Source organism: Mchenga conophoros, linkage group LG3, assembly GCF_057382185.1.
Source record: "Mchenga conophoros isolate Kocher_MC1m ecotype Shallow Benthic linkage group LG3, M_conophoros_male_GT1.1, whole genome shotgun sequence".
NCBI classification, from domain to species: domain Eukaryota; kingdom Metazoa; phylum Chordata; class Actinopteri; order Cichliformes; family Cichlidae; genus Mchenga; species Mchenga conophoros.
The window spans coordinates 85333570-85353532 of NC_140528.1; the positions used below are offsets into that span (position 1 = coordinate 85333570).

At 57.9% G+C, this 19963-nt stretch overlaps 3 non-coding genes and 8 pseudogenes across 3 annotated transcripts; all 11 read left to right on the plus strand.

Annotated features, from left to right (window-relative positions):
• The first annotated feature begins 739 nt into the window (after positions 1–739).
• On the plus strand, positions 740–858 carry LOC146581298 (5S ribosomal RNA). The gene has a single exon (XR_014892000.1). It is a non-coding gene; the product is annotated as a 5S ribosomal RNA (ribosomal RNA).
• Positions 859–1557: 699 nt separating this feature from the next.
• Positions 1558–1676, plus strand: LOC146581299 (5S ribosomal RNA; annotated as a pseudogene).
• Positions 1677–3885: 2209 nt separating this feature from the next.
• LOC146581300 (5S ribosomal RNA) lies at positions 3886–4004 on the plus strand (annotated as a pseudogene).
• A 1217-nt stretch (positions 4005–5221) lies between these two features.
• Positions 5222–5340, plus strand: LOC146581301 (5S ribosomal RNA). Its single transcript, XR_014891908.1, has one exon. It is a non-coding gene; the product is annotated as a 5S ribosomal RNA (ribosomal RNA).
• Positions 5341–6039: 699 nt separating this feature from the next.
• LOC146581302 (5S ribosomal RNA) lies at positions 6040–6158 on the plus strand (annotated as a pseudogene).
• A 3034-nt stretch (positions 6159–9192) lies between these two features.
• On the plus strand, positions 9193–9311 carry LOC146581303 (5S ribosomal RNA; annotated as a pseudogene).
• A 2935-nt stretch (positions 9312–12246) lies between these two features.
• Positions 12247–12365, plus strand: LOC146581304 (5S ribosomal RNA; annotated as a pseudogene).
• A 1295-nt stretch (positions 12366–13660) lies between these two features.
• On the plus strand, positions 13661–13779 carry LOC146581305 (5S ribosomal RNA). Its single transcript, XR_014891864.1, has one exon. It is a non-coding gene; the product is annotated as a 5S ribosomal RNA (ribosomal RNA).
• A 699-nt stretch (positions 13780–14478) lies between these two features.
• LOC146581306 (5S ribosomal RNA) lies at positions 14479–14597 on the plus strand (annotated as a pseudogene).
• Positions 14598–17630: 3033 nt separating this feature from the next.
• LOC146581307 (5S ribosomal RNA) lies at positions 17631–17747 on the plus strand (annotated as a pseudogene).
• A 1439-nt stretch (positions 17748–19186) lies between these two features.
• On the plus strand, positions 19187–19305 carry LOC146581308 (5S ribosomal RNA; annotated as a pseudogene).
• Positions 19306–19963: the final 658 nt, after the last annotated feature.

Genomic DNA, 19963 nt, shown 5'->3' on the forward strand with positions numbered 1-19963 from the left:
TGGCTGCTGGCTGAGGCCACCTACACCACACCAGGGCCCTTTTGCTGCTGGCTGAGGCCACTTACACCACACCAGTGCATGTGGCTCCTGGCTGAGGCCACTTACACCACACCAGGGCCTGTGGCTGCTGAATGAGGCCACTTACACCACACCAGGGCCTGTGGCTCTTGCTCAGGCCACTCACATCACACCAGGCCCTGCGCTTCTGGCCGAGGCCATCTTCACCAAACCAGGCCCTGTGGTTCTTGCTCAGGCCACTTACACCACACCAGGGCCTTATTTGCTGTTGAGGCCACTTACACCACACCAGGGCCTGTGGCTCTGGCTTAGGCCACTTACACCACACCAGGGCCTGTGGCACTGGCTGAGGCCACTTAGACCACACCAGGGCCTGTGGCTGCTGGCTGAGGCCACTCACACCACACCAGGGCCTGTGGCTGCTAGCTGAGGCCACTTACACCAAACCAGGGCCTGTGGCTGCTTGCTGAGGCCATCTTCACCAAACCAGGCCCTGTGCTGCTTGCTGTGGCCATGTAAAACACACCAGGTCCTGTGCTGGTTCCTGAGGCCATCTTCAACAATCCAGGGCCTGTGCTGTTGGATAAATGCCAAACTGAGCCTTTTGGTTAGGGTATTATGCAAACATGCAGGTATGGTTATAGGATTGTCTTCGTAACTTCAGGTACTTGCCACCTAATCACTTGAATCCATAAATTGAGACATTGTGCTGGGGCCAGCAGCTTACGGCCATACCACCCTGAGCACGCCCGACCTCGTCTGATCTCGGAAGCTAAGCAGGGCTGGGCTTGGTTAGTACTAGGATGGGAGACTGCCTGGGAATACCTGGTGCTGTAAGCCTTTCATTTTCATGTCATTGAACCGCTTTTGATCCAGAGAAGGGGTGTATTAAAAGACCAGAAGCAGCTCCCCATTAATGAGGGCACATTAACGACATTGCTTTTGGCTGTTTTCCAATGTCTTGTGCTGCTAGCTGATGCCACCTACACCACACCAGGGCCTGAGTGACCGGCTGGGGCCACTTACACCACATCAGGGCCTGTTGCTCTGGCTGAGGCCACTTACACCACACCAGGGCCTGTGGCTGCTGGCTGAGGCCACCTACACCACACCAGGGCCTTAGTTGCTATTGAGGCCAATTACACCACACCAGGGTATGTGGCTCTTGCTCAGGCCACTTACACCACACCAGGGCCTTAGTTGCTATTGAGGCCAATTACACCACACCAGGGCCTGTGGCTCTTGCTCAGGCCACTCACATCACACCAGGCCCTGCGCTTCTGGCCGAGGCCATCTTCACCAAACCAGGCCCTGTGCTGCTAGCTGTGGCCATGTACAACACACCAGGCCCTGTGCTGGTTCCTGAGGCCATCTTCAACAATCCAGGGCCTGTGCTGTTGGATAAATGCTAAACTGAGCCTTTGGGTTAGGGTATTATGCAAACATGAAGGTAGGGTTATAGGATTGTCTTCGTAACTTCAGGTACTTGCCACCTAATCACCTGAATCCATAAATTGAGACATTGTGCTGGGCCCAGCAGCTTACGGCCATACCACCCTGAGCACGCCCGACCTCGTCTGATCTCGGAAGCTGAGCAGGGCTGGGCTTGGTTAGTACTTGGATGGGAGACTGCCTGGGAATACCTGGTGCTGTAAGCCTTTCATTTTAATGTCATTGAACCGCTTTTGATCCAGAGAAGGGGTGTATTAAAAGACCAAAAGCAGCTGCCCATTAATGAGGGCACATTAACGACATTGCTTTTGGCTGTTTTCCAATGTCTTGTGCTGCTAGCTGATGCCACCTACACCACACCAGGGCCTGAGTGACCGGCTGGGGCCACTTACACCACATCAGGGCCTGTGGCTCTGGCTGAGGCCACTTACACCACACCAGGGCCTGTGGCTGCTGGCTGAGGCCACTTACACCACACCAGGGCATTAGTTGCTATTGAGGCCAATTACACCACACCAAGGTATGTGGCTCTTGCTCAGGCCACTTACACCACACCAGGGCCTGTGGCTGCTGGCTGAGGCCACCTACACCACACCAGGGCCTGTGGCTGCTGGCTGAGGCGACTTATACCACACCAGGGCCCTTTTGCTGCTGGCTGAGCCACTTACACCACACCAGTGCCTGTGGCTTCTGTCTGAGGCGACTTACACCACACCAGGGCCTGTGGCTGCTGGCTGAGGCCAATTATACCACACCAGGGTCTGTGGCTCTTGCTCAGGCCACTTACACCACACCAGGGCCTGTGGCACTGGCTGAGGCCACTTACACCACACCAGGGCCTGTGGCTGCTGGCTGAGGCCACTTACACCACAACAGGGCCTGTGGCTGCTGGCTGAGGCCACTTACACCACACCAGGGCCTGTGGCTGCTGGCTGAGGCCACCTACACCACACCAGGGCCTGTGGCTGCTGGCTGAGGCGACTTACACCACACCAGGGCCCTTTTGCTGCTGGCTGAGGCCACTTACACCACACCAGTGCCTGTGGCTTCTGGCTGAGGCGACTTACACCACACCAGGGCCTGTGGCTGCTGGCTGATGCCACCTACACCACACCAGGGCCTGAGTGACCGGCTGGGGGCCACTTACACCACATCAGGGCCTGTGGCTGCTGGCTGAGGCCAGTTACACCACACCAGAGCCTGTGGCTGCTGGCTGAAGCCACTTACACCACACCAGGGCCTTAGTTGCTATTGAGGCCACTTACACCACACCAGGGCCTGTGGCTGCTGGCTGAGGCCACCTACACCACACCAGGGCCTGTGGCTGCTGGCTGAAGCCACTTACACCACACCAGGGCCTTAGTTGCTATTGAGGCCACTTACACCACACCAGGGCCTGTGGCTGCTGGCTGAGGCCACCTACACCACACCAGGGCCCTTTTGCTGCTGGCTGAGGCCACTTACACCACACCAGTGCCTGTGGCTTCTGGCTGAGGCCACTTACACCACACCAGGGCCTGTGGCTGCTGGCTGAGGCCACTTACACCACACCAGGGCCTGTGGCTCTTGCTCAGGCCACTCACATCACACCAGGCCCTGCGCTTCTGGCCGAGGCCATCTTCACCAAACCAGGCCCTGTGGTTCTTGCTCAGGCCACTTACACCACACCAGGGCCTTATTTGCTATTGAGGCCACTTACACCACACCAGGGCCTGTGGCACTTGCTCAGGCCACTTACACCACACCAGGGCCTGTGGCACTTGCTCAGGCCACTTACACCACACCAGGGCCTGTGGCTGCTGGCTGAGGCCACTTACACCACACCAGGGCCTGTGGCTCTTGCTCCAGGCCACTTACACCACACCAGGGCCTGTGGCTGCTGGCTGAGGCCACTTACACCACACCAGGGCCTGTGGCTGCTGGCTGAGGCCACCTACACCACACCAGGGCCTGTGGCTGCTGGCTGAGGCCACCTACACCACACCAGGCCTGTGGCTGCTGGCTGAGGCCACTTACACCACACCAGTGCCTGTGGCTTCTGGCTGAGGCGACTTACACCACACCAGGGCCTGTGGCTGCTGGCTGAGGCCACTTACACCACACCAAGGCCTGTGGCTCTTGCTCAGGCCACTCACATCACACCAGGCCCTGCGCTTCTGGCCGAGGCCATCTTCACCAAACCAGGCCCTGTGCTCCTTGCTGTGGCCATGTACAACACACCAGGCCCTGTGCTGGTTCCTGAGGCCATCTTCAACAATCCAGGGCCTGTGCTGTTGGATAAATGCCAAACTGAGCCTTTGGGTTAGGGTATTATGCAAACATGCAGGTATGGTTATAGCATTGTCTTCGTAACTTCAGGTACTTGCCACCTAATCACTTGAATCCATAAATTGAGACATTGTGCTGGAGCCAGCAGCTTACGGCCATACCACCGTGAGCACGCCCGACCTCGTCTGATCTCGGAAGCTAAGCAGGGCTGGGCTTGGTTAGTACTTGGATGGGAGACTACCTGGGAATACCTGGTGCTGTAAGCCTTTCATTTTCATATCATTGAACCGCTTTTGATCCAGAGAAGGGGTGTATTAAAAGACCAAAAGCAGCTGCCCATTAATGAGGGCACATTAACGACACTGCTTTTGGCTGTTTTCCAATGTCTTGTGCTGCTAGCTGATGCCACCTACACCACACCAGGGCCTGAGTGACCGGCTGGGGCCACTTACACCACATCAGGGCCTGTGGCTCTGGCTGAGGCCACTTACACCACACCAGGGCCTGTGGCTGCTGGCTGAGGCCAGTTACACCACACCAGAGCCTGTGGCTGCTGGCTGAAGCCACTTACACCACACCAGGGCCTTAGTTGCTATTGAGGCCACTTACACCACACCAGGGCCTGTGGCTGCTGGCTGAGGCCACCTACACCACACCAGGGCCTGTGGCTGCTGGCTGAGGCCACTTACACCACACCAGGGCCTGTGGCTGCTGGCTGAAGCCACTTACACCACACCAGGGCCTTAGTTGCTATTGATGCCACTTACACCACACCAGGGCCTGTGGCTGCTGGCTGAGGCCACCTACACCACACCAGGGCCCTTTTGCTGCTGGCTGAGGCCACTTACACCACACCAGTGCATGTGGCTCCTGGCTGAGGCCACTTACACCACACCAGGGCCTGTGGCTGCTGAATGAGGCCACTTACACCACACCAGGCCCTGCGCTTCTGGCCGAGGCCATCTTCACCAAACCAGGCCCTGTGGTTCTTGCTCAGGCCACTTACACCACACCAGGGCCTTATTTGCTGTTGAGGCCACTTACACCACACCAGGGCCTGTGGCTCTGGCTTAGGCCACTTACACCACACCAGGGCCTGTGGCACTGGCTGAGGCCACTTAGACCACACCAGGGCCTGTGGCTGCTGGCTGAGGCCACTCACACCACACCAGGGCCTGTGGCTGCTAGCTGAGGCCACTTACACCAAACCAGGGCCTGTGGCTGCTTGCTGAGGCCATCTTCACCAAACCAGGCCCTGTGCTGCTTGCTGTGGCCATGTAAAACACACCAGGTCCTGTGCTGGTTCTTGAGGCCATCTTCAACAATCCAGGGCCTGTGCTGTTGGATAAATGCCAAACTGAGCCTTTTGGTTAGGGTATTATGCAAACATGCAGGTATGGTTATAGGATTGTCTTCGTAACTTCAGGTACTTGCCACCTAATCACTTGAATCCATAAATTGAGACATTGTGCTGGGGCCAGCAGCTTACAGCCATACCACCCTGAGCACGCCCGACCTCGTCTGATCTCGGAAGCTAAGCAGGGCTGGGCTTGGTTAGTACTTGGATGGGAGACTGCCTGGGAATACCTGGTGCTGTAAGCCTTTCATTTTCATGTCATTGAACCGCTTTTGATCCAGAGAAGGGGTGTATTAAAAGACCAGAAGCAGCTCCCCATTAATGAGGGCACATTAACGACATTGCTTTTGGCTGTTTTCCAATGTCTTGTGCTGCTAGCTGATGCCACCTACACCACACCAGGGCCTGAGTGACCGGCTGGGGCCACTTACACCACATCAGGGCCTGTTGCTCTGGCTGAGGCCACTTACACCACACCAGGGCCTGTGGCTGCTGGCTGAGGCCACCTACACCACACCAGGGCCTTAGTTGCTATTGAGGCCAATTACACCACACCAGGGTATGTGGCTCTTGCTCAGGCCACTTACACCACACCAGGGCCTTAGTTGCTATTGAGGCCAATTACACCACACCAGGGCCTGTGGCTCTTGCTCAGGCCACTCACATCACACCAGGCCCTGCGCTTCTGGCCGAGGCCATCTTCACCAAACCAGGCCCTGTGCTGCTAGCTGTGGCCATGTACAACACACCAGGCCCTGTGCTGGTTCCTGAGGCCATCTTCAACAATCCAGGGCCTGTGCTGTTGGATAAATGCTAAACTGAGCCTTTGGGTTAGGGTATTATGCAAACATGAAGGTAGGGTTATAGGATTGTCTTCGTAACTTCAGGTACTTGCCACCTAATCACCTGAATCCATAAATTGAGACATTGTGCTGGGCCCAGCAGCTTACGGCCATACCACCCTGAGCACGCCCGACCTCGTCTGATCTCGGAACCTGAGCAGGGCTGGGCTTGGTTAGTACTTGGATGGGAGACTGCCTGGGAATACCTGGTGCTGTAAGCCTTTCATTTTAATGTCATTGAACCGCTTTTGATCCAGAGAAGGGGTGTATTAAAAGACCAAAAGCAGCTGCCCATTAATGAGGGCACATTAACGACACTGCTTTTGGCTGTTTTCCAATGTCTTGTGCTGCTAGCTGATGCCACCTACACCACACCAGGGCCTGAGTGACCGGCTGGGGCCACTTACACCACATCAGGGCCTGTGGCTCTGGCTGAGGCCACTTACACCACACCAGGGCCTGTGGCTGCTGGCTGAGGCCACTTACACCACACCAGGGCATTAGTTGCTATTGAGGCCAATTACACCACACCAGGGTATGTGGCTCTTGCTCAGGCCACTTACACCACACCAGGGCCTGTGGCTGCTGGCTGAGGCCACCTACACCACACCAGGGCCTGTGGCTGCTGGCTGAGGCGACTTATACCACACCAGGGCCCTTTTGCTGCTGGCTGAGGCCACTTACACCACACCAGTGCCTGTGGCTTCTGTCTGAGGCGACTTACACCACACCAGGGCCTGTGGCTGCTGGCTGAGGCCAATTATACCACACCAGGGTCTGTGGCTCTTGCTCAGGCCACTTACACCACACCAGGGCCTGTGGCACTGGCTGAGGCCACTTACACCACACCAGGGCCTGTGGCTGCTGGCTGAAGCCACTTACACCACAACAGGGCCTGTGGCTGCTGGCTGAGGCCACTTACACCACACCAGGGCCTGTGGCTGCTGGCTGAGGCCACCTACACCACACCAGGGCCTGTGGCTGCTGGCTGAGGCGACTTACACCACACCAGGGCCCTTTTGCTGCTGGCTGAGGCCACTTACACCACACCAGTGCCTGTGGCTTCTGGCTGAGGCGACTTACACCACACCAGGGCCTGTGGCTGCTGGCTGATGCCACCTACACCACACCAGGGCCTGAGTGACCGGCTGGGGCCACTTACACCACATCAGGGCCTGTGGCTGCTGGCTGAGGCCAGTTACACCACACCAGAGCCTGTGGCTGCTGGCTGAAGCCACTTACACCACACCAGGGCCTTAGTTGCTATTGAGGCCACTTACACCACACCAGGGCCTGTGGCTGCTGGCTGAGGCCACCTACACCACACCAGGGCCTGTGGCTGCTGGCTGAGGCCACTTACACCACACCAGGGCCTGTGGCTGCTGGCTGAAGCCACTTACACCACACCAGGGCCTTAGTTGCTATTGAGGCCACTTACACCACACCAGGGCCTGTGGCTGCTGGCTGAGGCCACCTACACCACACCAGGGCCCTTTTGCTGCTGGCTGAGGCCACTTACACCACACCAGTGCCTGTGGCTTCTGGCTGAGGCCACTTACACCACACCAGGGCCTGTGGCTGCTGGCTGAGGCCACTTACACCACACCAGGGCCTGTGGCTCTTGCTCAGGCCACTCACATCACACCAGGCCCTGCGCTTCTGGCCGAGGCCATCTTCACCAAACCAGGCCCTGTGGTTCTTGCTCAGGCCACTTACACCACACCAGGGCCTTATTTGCTATTGAGGCCACTTACACCACACCAGGGTCTGTGGCTCTTGCTCAGGCCACTTACACCACACCAGGGCCTGTGGCTCTTGCTCATTCCACTTACACCACACCAGGGCCTGTGGCTGCTGGCTGAGGCCACCTACACCACACCAGGGCATTAGTTGCTATTGAGGCCAATTACACCACACCAGGGTCTGTGGCTCTTGCTCAGGCCACTTACACCACACCAGGGCCTGTGGCTCTTGCTCAGGCCACTTACACCACACCAGGGCCTGTGGCACTGGCTGAGGCCACTTACACCACACCAGGGCCTGTGGCTGCTGGCTGAGGCCACTTACACCACACCAGGGCCTGAGTGACCGGCTGTGGCCACTTACACCACACCAGGGCCTGTGGCTGCTGGCTGAGGCCAGTTACACCACACCAGAGCCTGTGGCTGCTGGCTGAAGCCACTTACACCACACCAGGGCCTTAGTTGCTATTGAGGCCACTTACACCACACCAGGGCCTGTGGCTGCTGGCTGAGGCCACCTACACCACACCAGGGCCTGTGGCTGCTGGCTGAGGCCACTTACACCACACCAGGGCCTGTGGCTGCTGGCTGAAGCCACTTACACCACACCAGGGCCTTAGTTGCTATTGAGGCCACTTACACCACACCAGGGCCTGTGGCTGCTGGCTGAGGCCACCTACACCACACCAGGGCCCTTTTGCTGCTGGCTGAGGCCACTTACACCACACCAGTGCCTGTGGCTTCTGGCTGAGGCCAATTACACCACACCAGGGCCTGTGGCTGCTGGCTGAGGCCACTTACACCACACCAGGGCCTGTGGCTCTTGCTCAGGCCACTCACATCACACCAGGCCCTGCGCTTCTGGCCGAGGCCATCTTCACCAAACCAGGCCCTGTGGTTCTTGCTCAGGCCACTTACACCACACCAGGGCCTTATTTGCTATTGAGGCCACTTACACCACACCAGGGCCTGTGGCTCTTGCTTAGGCCACTTACACCACACCAGGGCCTGTGGCACTTGCTCAGGCCACTTACACCACACCAGGGCCTGTGGCTGCTGGCTGAGGCCACTTACACCACACCAGGGCCTGTGGCTCTTGCTCAGGCCACTTACACCACACCAGGGCCTGTGGCACTGGCTGAGGCCACTTAGACCACACCAGGGCCTGTGGCTGCTGGCTGAGGCCACTCACACCACACCAGGGCCTGTGGCTGCTAGCTGAGGCCACTTACACCAAACCAGGGCCTGTGGCTGCTTGCTGAGGCCATCTTCACCAAACCAGGCCCTGTGCTGCTTGCTGTGGCCATGTAAAACACACCAGGTCCTGTGCTGGTTCTTGAGGCCATCTTCAACAATCCAGGGCCTGTGCTGTTGGATAAATGCCAAACTGAGCCTTTTGGTTAGGGTATTATGCAAACATGCAGGTATGGTTATAGGATTGTCTTCGTAACTTCAGGTACTTGCCACCTAATCACTTGAATCCATAAATTGAGACATTGTGCTGGGGCCAGCAGCTTACGGCCATACCACCCTGAGCACGCCCGACCTCGTCTGATCTCGGAAGCTAAGCAGGGCTGGGCTTGTTTAGTACTTGGATGGGAGACTTCCTGGCAATACCTGGTGCTGTAAGCCTTTCATTTTCATGTCATTGAACCGCTTTTGATCCAGAGAAGGGGTGTATTAAAAGACCAGAAGCAGCTCCCCATTAATGAGGGCACATTAACGACATTGCTTTTGGCTGTTTTCCAATGTCTTGTGCTGCTAGCTGATGCCACCTACACCACACCAGGGCCTGAGTGACCGGCTTGGGCCACTTACACCACATCAGGGCCTGTTGCTCTGGCTGAGGCCACTTACACCACACCAGGGCCTGTGGCTGCTGGCTGAGGCCACCTACACCACACCAGGGCCTTAGTTGCTATTGAGGCCAATTACACCACACCAGGGTATGTGGCTCTTGCTCAGGCCACTTACACCACACCAGGGCCTTAGTTGCTATTGAGGCCAATTACACCACACCAGGGCCTGTGGCACTGGCTGAGGCCACTTACACCACACCAGGGCCTGTGGCTGCTGGCTGAGGCCACCTACACCACACCAGGGCCTGTGGCTGCTGGCTGAGGCCACTTACAACACACCAGGGCCTGTGGCTCTTGCTCAGGCCACTCACATCACACCAGGCCCTGCGCTTCTGGCCGAGGCCATCTTCACCAAACCAGGCCCTGTGCTGCTAGCTGAGGCGACTTACACCACATCAGGGCCTGTGGCTCTGGCTGAGGCCACTTACACCACACCAGGGCCTGTGGCTGCTGGCTGAGGCCACATACACCACACCAGGGCCTTAGTTGCTATTGAGGCCAATTACACCACACCAGGGTCTGTGGCTCTTGCTCAGGCCACTCACATCACACCAGGCCCTGCGCTTCTGGCCACTTACACCACACCAGGGCCTGTGGCTGCTGGCTGAGGCCACTTACACCATACCAGGGCCTGTGGCTGTTGGCTGAGGCCACTTACACCACACCAGGGCCTTAGTTGCTATTGAGGCCACTTACACCACACCAGGGCCTGTGGCTCTGGCTGAGGCCACTTACACCACACCAGGGCCTTATTTGCTATTCAGGCCAGTTACACCACACCAGGGCCTGTGGCTCTGGCTCAGGCCACTTACACCACACCAGGGCCTTAGTTGCTATTGAGGCCACTTACACCACACCAGGGCCTGTGGCTGCTGGCTGAGGCCACCTACACCACACCAGGGCCCTTTTGCTGCTGGCTGAGGCCACTTACACCACACCAGTGCCTGTGGCTTCTGGCTGAGGCCACTTACACCACACCAGGGCCTGTGGCTGCTGGCTGAGGCCACTTACACCACACCAGGGCCTGTGGCTCTTGCTCAGGCCACTCACATCACACCAGGCCCTGCGCTTCTGGCCGAGGCCATCTTCACCAAACCAGGCCCTGTGGTTCTTGCTCAGGCCACTTACACCACACCAGGGCCTTATTTGCTATTGAGGCCACTTACACCACACCAGGGCCTGTGGCACTTGCTCAGGCCACTTACACCACACCAGGGCCTGTGGCACTTGCTCAGGCCACTTACACCACACCAGGGCCTGTGGCTGCTGGCTGAGGCCACTTACACCACACCAGGGCCTGTGGCTCTTGCTCAGGCCACTTACACCACACCAGGGCCTGAGTGACCGGCTGGGGCCACTTACACCACATCAGGGCCTGTGGCTCTGGCTGAGGCCACTTACACCACACCAGGGCCTTAGTTGCTATTGAGGCCAATTACACCACACCATGGTCTGTGGCTCTTGCTCAGGCCACTTACACCACACCAGGGCCTGTGGCACTGGCCGAGGCCACTTACACCACACCAGGGCCTGTGGCTGCTGGCTGAGGCCACTTACACCACACAAGGGCTTGTGGCTGCTGGCTGAGGCCACCTACACCACACCAGGGCCTGTGGCTGCTGGCTGAGGCCACCTACACCACACCAGGGCCTGTGGCTCTTGCTCAGGCCACTTACACCACACCAGGGCCTGTGGCTCTTGCTCAGGCCACTTACACCACACCAGGGCCTGTGGCTCTTGCTGAGGCCACTCATATCACACCAGGCCCTGTGCTTCTGGCTGAGGCCACTTAGACCACACCAGGGCCTGTGGCTGCTGGCTGAGGCCACTTACACCACACCAGGGCCTGTGGCTGCTGGCTGAGGCCATCTACACCACACCAGGGCCTGTGGCTGCTGGCTGAGGCGACTTACACCACACCAGGGCCCTTTTGCTGCTGGCTGAGGCCACTTACACCACACCAGTGCCTGTGGCTTCTGGCTGAGGCGACTTACACCACACCAGGGCCTGTGGCTGCTGGCTGAGGCCACTTACACCACACCAGGGCCTGTGGCTCTTGCTCAGGCCACTCACATCACACCAGGCCCTGCGCTTCTGGCCGAGGCCATCTTCACCAAACCAGGCCCTGTGGCTCTTGCTCAGGCCACTTACACCACACCAGGGCCTGTGGCTCTGGCTTAGGCCACTTACACCACACCAGGGCCTGTGGCACTTGCTCAGGCCACTTACACCACACCAGGGCCTGTGGCTGCTGGCTGAGGCCACTTACACCACACCAGGGCCTGTGGCTCTTACTCAGGCCACTTACACCACACCAGGGCCTGTGGCACTGGCTGAGGCCACTTAGACCACACCAGGGCCTGTGGCTGCTGGCTGAGGCCACTTACACCACACCAGGGCCTGTGGCTGCTGGCTGAGGCCACTTACACCAAACCAGGGCCTGTGGCTGCTTGCTGAGGCCATCTTCACCAAACCAGGCCCTGTGCTGCTTGCTGTGGCCATGTAAAACACACCAGGTCCTGTGCTGGTTCTTGAGGCCATCTTCAACAATCCAGGGCCTGTGCTGTTGGATAAATGCCAAACTGAGCCTTTGGGTTAGGGTATTATGCAAACATGCAGGTATGGTTATAGGATTGTCTTCGTAACTTCAGGTACTTGCCACCTAATCACTTGAATCCATAAATTGAGACATTGTGCTGGAGCCAGCAGCTTTCGGCCATACCACCGTGAGCACGCCCGACCTCGTCTGATCTCGGAAGCTAAGCAGGGCTGGGCTTGGTTAGTACTTGGATGGGAGACTGCCTGGGAATACCTGGTGCTGTAAGCCTTTCATTTTCATGTCATTGAACCGCTTTTGATCCAGAGAAGGGGTGTATTAAAAGACCAAAAGCAGCTCCCCATTAATGAGGGCACATTAACGACATTGCTTTTGGCTGTTTTCCAATGTCTTGTGCTGCTAGCTGATGCCACTTACACCACACCAGGGCCTGTGGCTGCTGGCTGAGGCCACTTACACCACACCAGGGCCTGTGGCTGCTGGCTGAGGCCACCTACACCACACCAGGGCCTTAGTTGCTATTGAGGCCAATTACACCACACCAGGGTCTGTGGCTCTTGCTCAGGCCACTTACACCACACCAGGGCCTGTGGCACTGGCTGAGGCCACTTACACCACACCAGGGCCTGTGGCTGCTAGCTGATGCCACCTACACCACACCAGGGCCTGAGTGACCGGCTGGGGCCACTTACACCACATCAGGGCCTGTTGCTCTGGCTGAGGCCACTTACACCACACCAGGGCCTGTGGCTGCTGGCTGAGGCCACCTACACCACACCAGGGCCTTAGTTGCTATTGATGCCACTTACACCACACCAGGGCCTGTGGCTGCTGGCTGAGGCCACCTACACCACACCAGGGCCCTTTTGCTGCTGGCTGAGGCCACTTACACCACACCAGTGCATGTGGCTCCTGGCTGAGGCCACTTACACCACACCAGGGCCTGTGGCTGCTGAATGAGGCCACTTACACCACACCAGGGCCTGTGGCTCTTGCTCAGGCCACTCACATCACACCAGGCCCTGCGCTTCTGGCCGAGGCCATCTTCACCAAACCAGGCCCTGTGGTTCTTGCTCAGGCCACTTACACCACACCAGGGCCTTATTTGCTATTGAGGCCACTTACACCACACCAGGGCCTGTGGCTCTGGCTTAGGCCACTTACACCACACCAGGGCCTGTGGCACTGGCTGAGGCCACTTAGACCACACCAGGGCCTGTGGCTGCTGGCTGAGGCCACTCACACCACACCAGGGCCTGTGGCTGCTAGCTGAGGCCACTTACACCAAACCAGGGCCTGTGGCTGCCTGCTGAGGCCATCTTCACCAAACCAGGCCCTGTGCTGCTTGCTGTGGCCATGTAAAACACACCAGGTCCTGTGCTGGTTCTTGAGGCCATCTTCAACAATCCAGGGCCCTGTGCTGTTGGATAAATGCCAAACTGAGCCTTTTGGTTAGGGTATTATGCAAACATGCAGGTATGGTTATAGGATTGTCTTCGTAACTTCAGGTACTTGCCACCTAATCACTTGAATCCATAAATTGAGACATTGTGCTGGGGCCAGCAGCTTACGGCCATACCACCCTGAGCACGCCCGACCTCGTCTGATCTCGGAAGCTAAGCAGGGCTGGGCTTGGTTAGTACTTGGATGGGAGACTGCCTGGGAATACCTGGTGCTGTAAGCCTTTCATTTTCATGTCATTGAACCGCTTTTGATCCAGAGAAGGGGTGTATTAAAAGACCAGAAGCAGCTCCCCATTAATGAGGGCACATTAACGACATTGCTTTTGGCTGTTTTCCAATGTCTTGTGCTGCTAGCTGATGCCACCTACACCACACCAGGGCCTGAGTGACCGGCTGGGGCCACTTACACCACATCAGGGCCTGTTGCTCTGGCTGAGGCCACTTACACCACACCAGGGCCTGTGGCTGCTGGCTGAGGCCACCTACACCACACCAGGGCCTTAGTTGCTATTGAGGCCAATTACACCACACCAGGGTATGTGGCTCTTGCTCAGGCCACTTAGACCACACCAGGGCCTTAGTTGCTATTGAGGCCAATTACACCACACCAGGGCCTGTGGCTCTTGCTCAGGCCACTCACATCACACCAGGCCCTGCGCTTCTGGCCGAGGCCATCTTCACCAAACCAGGCCCTGTGCTGCTAGCTGTGGCCATGTACAACACACCAGGCCCTGTGCTGGTTCCTGAGGCCATCTTCAACAATCCAGGGCCTGTGCTGTTGGATAAATGCTAAACTGAGCCTTTGGGTTAGGGTATTATGCAAACATGAAGGTAGGGTTATAGGATTGTCTTCGTAACTTCAGGTACTTGCCACCTAATCACCTGAATCCATAAATTGAGACATTGTGCTGGGCCCAGCAGCTTACGGCCATACCACCCTGAGCACGCCCGACCTCGTCTGATCTCGGAAGCTGAGCAGGGCTGGGCTTGGTTAGTACTTGGATAGGAGACTGCCTGGGAATACCTGGTGCTGTAAGCCTTTCATTTTAATGTCATTGAACCGCTTTTGATCCAGAGAAGGGGTGTATTAAAAGACCAAAAGCAGCTGCCCATTAATGAGGGCACATTAACGACATTGCTTTTGGCTGTTTTCCAATGTCTTGTGCTGCTAGCTGATGCCACCTACACCACACCAGGGCCTGAGTGACCGGCTGGGGCCACTTACACCACATCAGGGCCTGTGGCTCTGGCTGAGGCCACTTACACCACACCAGGGCCTGTGGCTGCTGGCTGAGGCCACTTACACCACACCAGGGCATTAGTTGCTATTGAGGCCAATTACACCACACCAGGGTATGTGGCTCTTGCTCAGGCCACTTACACCACACCAGGGCCTGTGGCTGCTGGCTGAGGCCACCTACACCACACCAGGGCCTGTGGCTGCTGGCTGAGGCGACTTATACCACACCAGGGCCCTTTTGCTGCTGGCTGAGGCCACTTACACCACACCAGTGCCTGTGGCTTCTGTCTGAGGCGACTTACACCACACCAGGGCCTGTGGCTGCTGGCTGAGGCCAATTATACCACACCAGGGTCTGTGGCTCTTGCTCAGGCCACTTACACCACACCAGGGCCTGTGGCACTGGCTGAGGCCACTTACACCACACCAGGGCCTGTGGCTGCTGGCTGAAGCCACTTACACCACAACAGGGCCTGTGGCTGCTGGCTGAGGCCACTTACACCACACCAGGGCCTGTGGCTGCTGGCTGAGGCCACCTACACCACACCAGGGCCTGTGGGAGATGGCTGAGGCGACTTACACCACACCAGGGCCCTTTTGCTGCTGGCTGAGGCCACTTACACCACACCAGTGCCTGTGGCTTCTGGCTGAGGCGACTTACACCACACCAGGGCTGTGGCTGCTGGCTGATGCCACCTACACCACACCAGGGCCTGAGTGACCGGCTGGGGCCACTTACACCACATCAGGGCCTGTGGCTGCTGGCTGAGGCCAGTTACACCACACCAGAGCCTGTGGCTGCTGGCTGAAGCCACTTACACCACACCAGGGCCTTAGTTGCTATTGAGGCCACTTACACCACACCAGGGCCTGTGGCTGCTGGCTGAGGCCACCTACACCACACCAGGGCCTGTGGCTGCTGGCTGAGGCCACTTACACCACACCAGGGCCTGTGGCTGCTGGCTGAAGCCACTTACACCACACCAGGGCCTTAGTTGCTATTGAGGCCACTTACACCACACCAGGGCCTGTGGCTGCTGGCTGAGGCCACCTACACCACACCAGGGCCCTTTTGCTGCTGGCTGAGGCCACTTACACCACACCAGTGCCTGTGGCTTCTGGCTGAGGCCACTTACACCACACCAGGGGCCTGTGGCTGCTGGCTGAGGCCACTTACACCACACCAGGGCCTGTGGCTCTTGCTCAGGCCACTCACATCACACCAGGCCCTGCGCTTCTGGCCGAGGCCATCTTCACCAAACCAGGCCCTGTGGTTCTTGCTCAGGCCACTTACACCACACCAGGGCCTTATTTGCTATTGAGGCCACTTACACCACACCAGGGTCTGTGGCTCTTGCTCAGGCCACTTACACCACACCAGGGCCTGTGGCTCTTGCTCATTCCACTTACACCACACCAGGGCCTGTGGCTGCTGGCTGAGGCCACCTACACCACACCAGGGCATTAGTTGCTATTGAGGCCAATTACACCACACCAGGGTCTGTGGCTCTTGCTCAGGCCACTTACACCACACCAGGGCCTGTGGCTCTTGCTCAGGCCACTTACACCACACCAGGGCCTGTGGCACTGGCTGAGGCCACTTACACCACACCAGGGCCTGTGGCTGCTGGCTGAGGCCACTTAGACCACACCAGGGCCTGAGTGACCGGCTGTGGCCACTTACACCACACCAGGGCCTGTGGCTGCTGGCTGAGGCCAGTTACACCACACCAGAGCCTGTGGCTGCTGGCTGAAGCCACTTACACCACACCAGGGCCTTAGTTGCTATTGAGGCCACTTACACCACACCAGGGCCTGTGGCTGCTGGCTGAGGCCACCTACACCACACCAGGGGCCTGTGGCTGCTGGCTGAGGCCACTTACACCACACCAGGGCCTGTGGCTGCTGGCTGAAGCCACTTACACCACACCAGGGCCTTAGTTGCTATTGAGGCCACTTACACCACACCAGGGCCTGTGGCTGCTGGCTGAGGCCACCTACACCACACCAGGGCCCTTTTGCTGCTGGCTGAGGCCACTTACACCACACCAGTGCCTGTGGCTTCTGGCTGAGGCCAATTACACCACACCAGGGCCTGTGGCTGCTGGCTGAGGCCACTTACACCACACCAGGGCCTGTGGCTCTTGCTCAGGCCACTCACATCACACCAGGCCCTGCGCTTCTGGCCGAGGCCATCTTCACCAAACCAGGCCCTGTGGTTCTTGCTCAGGCCACTTACACCACACCAGGGCCTTATTTGCTATTGAGGCCACTTACACCACACCAGGGCCTGTGGCTCTTGCTTAGGCCACTTACACCACACCAGGGCCTGTGGCACTTGCTCAGGCCACTTACACCACACCAGGGCCTGTGGCTGCTGGCTGAGGCCACTTACACCACACCAGGGCCTGTGGCTCTTGCTCAGGCCACTTACACCACACCAGGGCCTGTGGCACTGGCTGAGGCCACTTAGACCACACCAGGGCCTGTGGCTGCTGGCTGAGGCCACTCACACCACACCAGGGCCTGTGGCTGCTAGCTGAGGCCACTTACACCAAACCAGGGCCTGTGGCTGCTTGCTGAGGCCATCTTCACCAAACCAGGCCCTGTGCTGCTTGCTGTGGCCATGTAAAACACACCAGGTCCTTTGCTGGTTCTTGAGGCCATCTTCAACAATCCAGGGCCTGTGCTGTTGGATAAATGCCAAACTGAGCCTTTTGGTTAGGGTATTATGCAAACATGCAGGTATGGTTATAGGATTGTCTTCGTAACTTCAGGTACTTGCACCTAATCACTTGAATCCATAAATTGAGACTTGTGCTGGGGCCAGCAGCTTACGGCCATACCACCTGAGCACGCCGACCTCGTCTGATCTCGGAAGCTAAGCAGGGCTGGGCTTGTTTAGTACTTGGATGGGAGACTTCCTGGCAATACCTGGTGCTGTAAGCCTTGCATTTTTCATGTCATTGAACCGCTTTTGATCCAGAGAAGGGGTGTATTAAAAGACCAGAAGCAGCTCCCCATTAATGAGGGCACATTAACGACATTGCTTTTGGCTGTTTTCCAATGTCTTGTGCTGCTAGCTGATGCCACCTACACCACACCAGGGCCTGAGTGACCGGCTTGGGCCACTTACACCACATCAGGGCCTGTTGCTCTGGCTGAGGCCACTTACACCACACCAGGGCCTGTGGCTGCTGGCTGAGGCCACCTACACCACACCAGGGCCTTAGTTGCTATTGAGGCCAATTACACCACACCAGGGTATGTGGCTCTTGCTCAGGCCACTTACACCACACCAGGGCCTTAGTTGCTATTGAGGCCAATTACACCACACCAGGGCCTGTGGCACTGGCTGAGGCCACTTACACCACACCAGGGCCTGTGGCTGCTGGCTGAGGCCACCTACACCACACCAGGGCCTGTGGCTGCTGGCTGAGGCCACCTACAACACACCAGGGCCTGTGGCTCTTGCTCAGGCCACTCACATCACACCAGGCCCTGCGCTTCTGGCCGAGGCCATCTTCACCAAACCAGGCCCTGTGCTGCTAGCTGAGGCGACTTACACCACATCAGGGCCTGTGCTCTGGCTGAGGCCACTTACACCACACCAGGGCCTGTGGCTGCTGGCTGAGGCCAGTTACACCACACCAGGGCCTGTGGCTGCTGGCTGAGGCCACATACACCACACCAGGGCCTTAGTTGCTATTGAGGCCAATTACACCACACCAGGGTCTGTGGCTCTTGCTCAGGCCACTCACATCACACCAGGCCCTGCGCTTCTGGCCACTTACACCACACCAGGGCCTGTGGCTGCTGGCTGAGGCCACTTACACCATACCAGGGCCTGTGGCTGTTGGCTGAGGCCACTTACACCACACAGGGCCTTAGTTGCTATTGAGGCCACTTACACCACACCAGGGCCTGTGGCTCTGGCTGAGGCCACTTACACCACACCAGGGCCTTATTTGCTATTCAAGGCCAGTTACACCACACCAGGGCCTGTGGCTCTGGCTCAGGCCACTTAAACCACACCAGGGCCTGTGGCTGCTGGCTGATTCCACTTACACCACACCAGGGCCTGTGGCTCTTGCTCAGGCCACTCACATCACACCAGGCCCTGTGCTTCTGGCCGAGGCCATCTTCACCAAACCAGGCCCTGTGCTGCTTGCTGTGGCCATGTACAACACATCAGGCCCTGTGCTGGTTCCTGAGGCCATCTTCAACAATCCAGGGCCTGTGCTGTTGGATAAATGCCAAACTGAGCCTTTGGGTTAGGGTATTTATGCAAACATGCAGGTATGGTTATAGCATTGTCTTCGTAACTTCAGGTACTTGCCACCTAATCACTTGAATCCATAAATTGAGACATTGTGCTGGAGCCAGCAGCTTACGGCCATACCACCCTGAGCACGCCTGACCTCGTCTGATCTCGGAAGCTAAGCAGGGCTGGGCTTGGTTAGTACTTGGATGGGAGACTGCCTGGGAATACCTGGTACTGTAAGCCTTTGATTTTCATGTCATTGAACCGCTTTTGATCCAGAGAAGGGGTGTATTAAAAGACCAAAAGCAGCTGCCCATTAATGAGGGCACATAACGACACTGCTTTTGGCTCTTTTCCAATGTCTTGTGCTGCTAGCTGATGCAACCTACACCACACAAGGGCCTGAGGGACCGGCTGGGGCCACTTACACCACATCAGGGCCTGTGGCTCTGGCTGAGGCCACTTTCACCACACCAGGGCCTGTGGCTGCTGGCTGAGGCCACCTACACCACACCAGGGCATTAGTTGCTATTGAGGCCAATTACACCACACCAGGGTCTGTGGCTCTTGCTCAGGCCACTTACACCCACACCAGGGCCTGTGGCTCTTGCTCAGGCCACTTACACCACACCAGGGCCTGTGGCACTGGCTGAGGCCACTTACACCACACAGGGCCTGTGGCTGCTGGCTGAGGCCACTTACACCACACCAGGGCCTGTGGCTGCTGGCTGAGGCCACTTACACCACACCAGGGCCTGTGGCTGGTGGCTGAGGCCACCTACACCACACCAGGGCCTGTGGCTTCTGTCTGAGGCGACTTACACCACACCAGGGCCTGTGGCTGCTGGCTGAGGCCAATTACACCACCACCAGGGTCTGTGGCTCTTGCTCAGGCCACTTA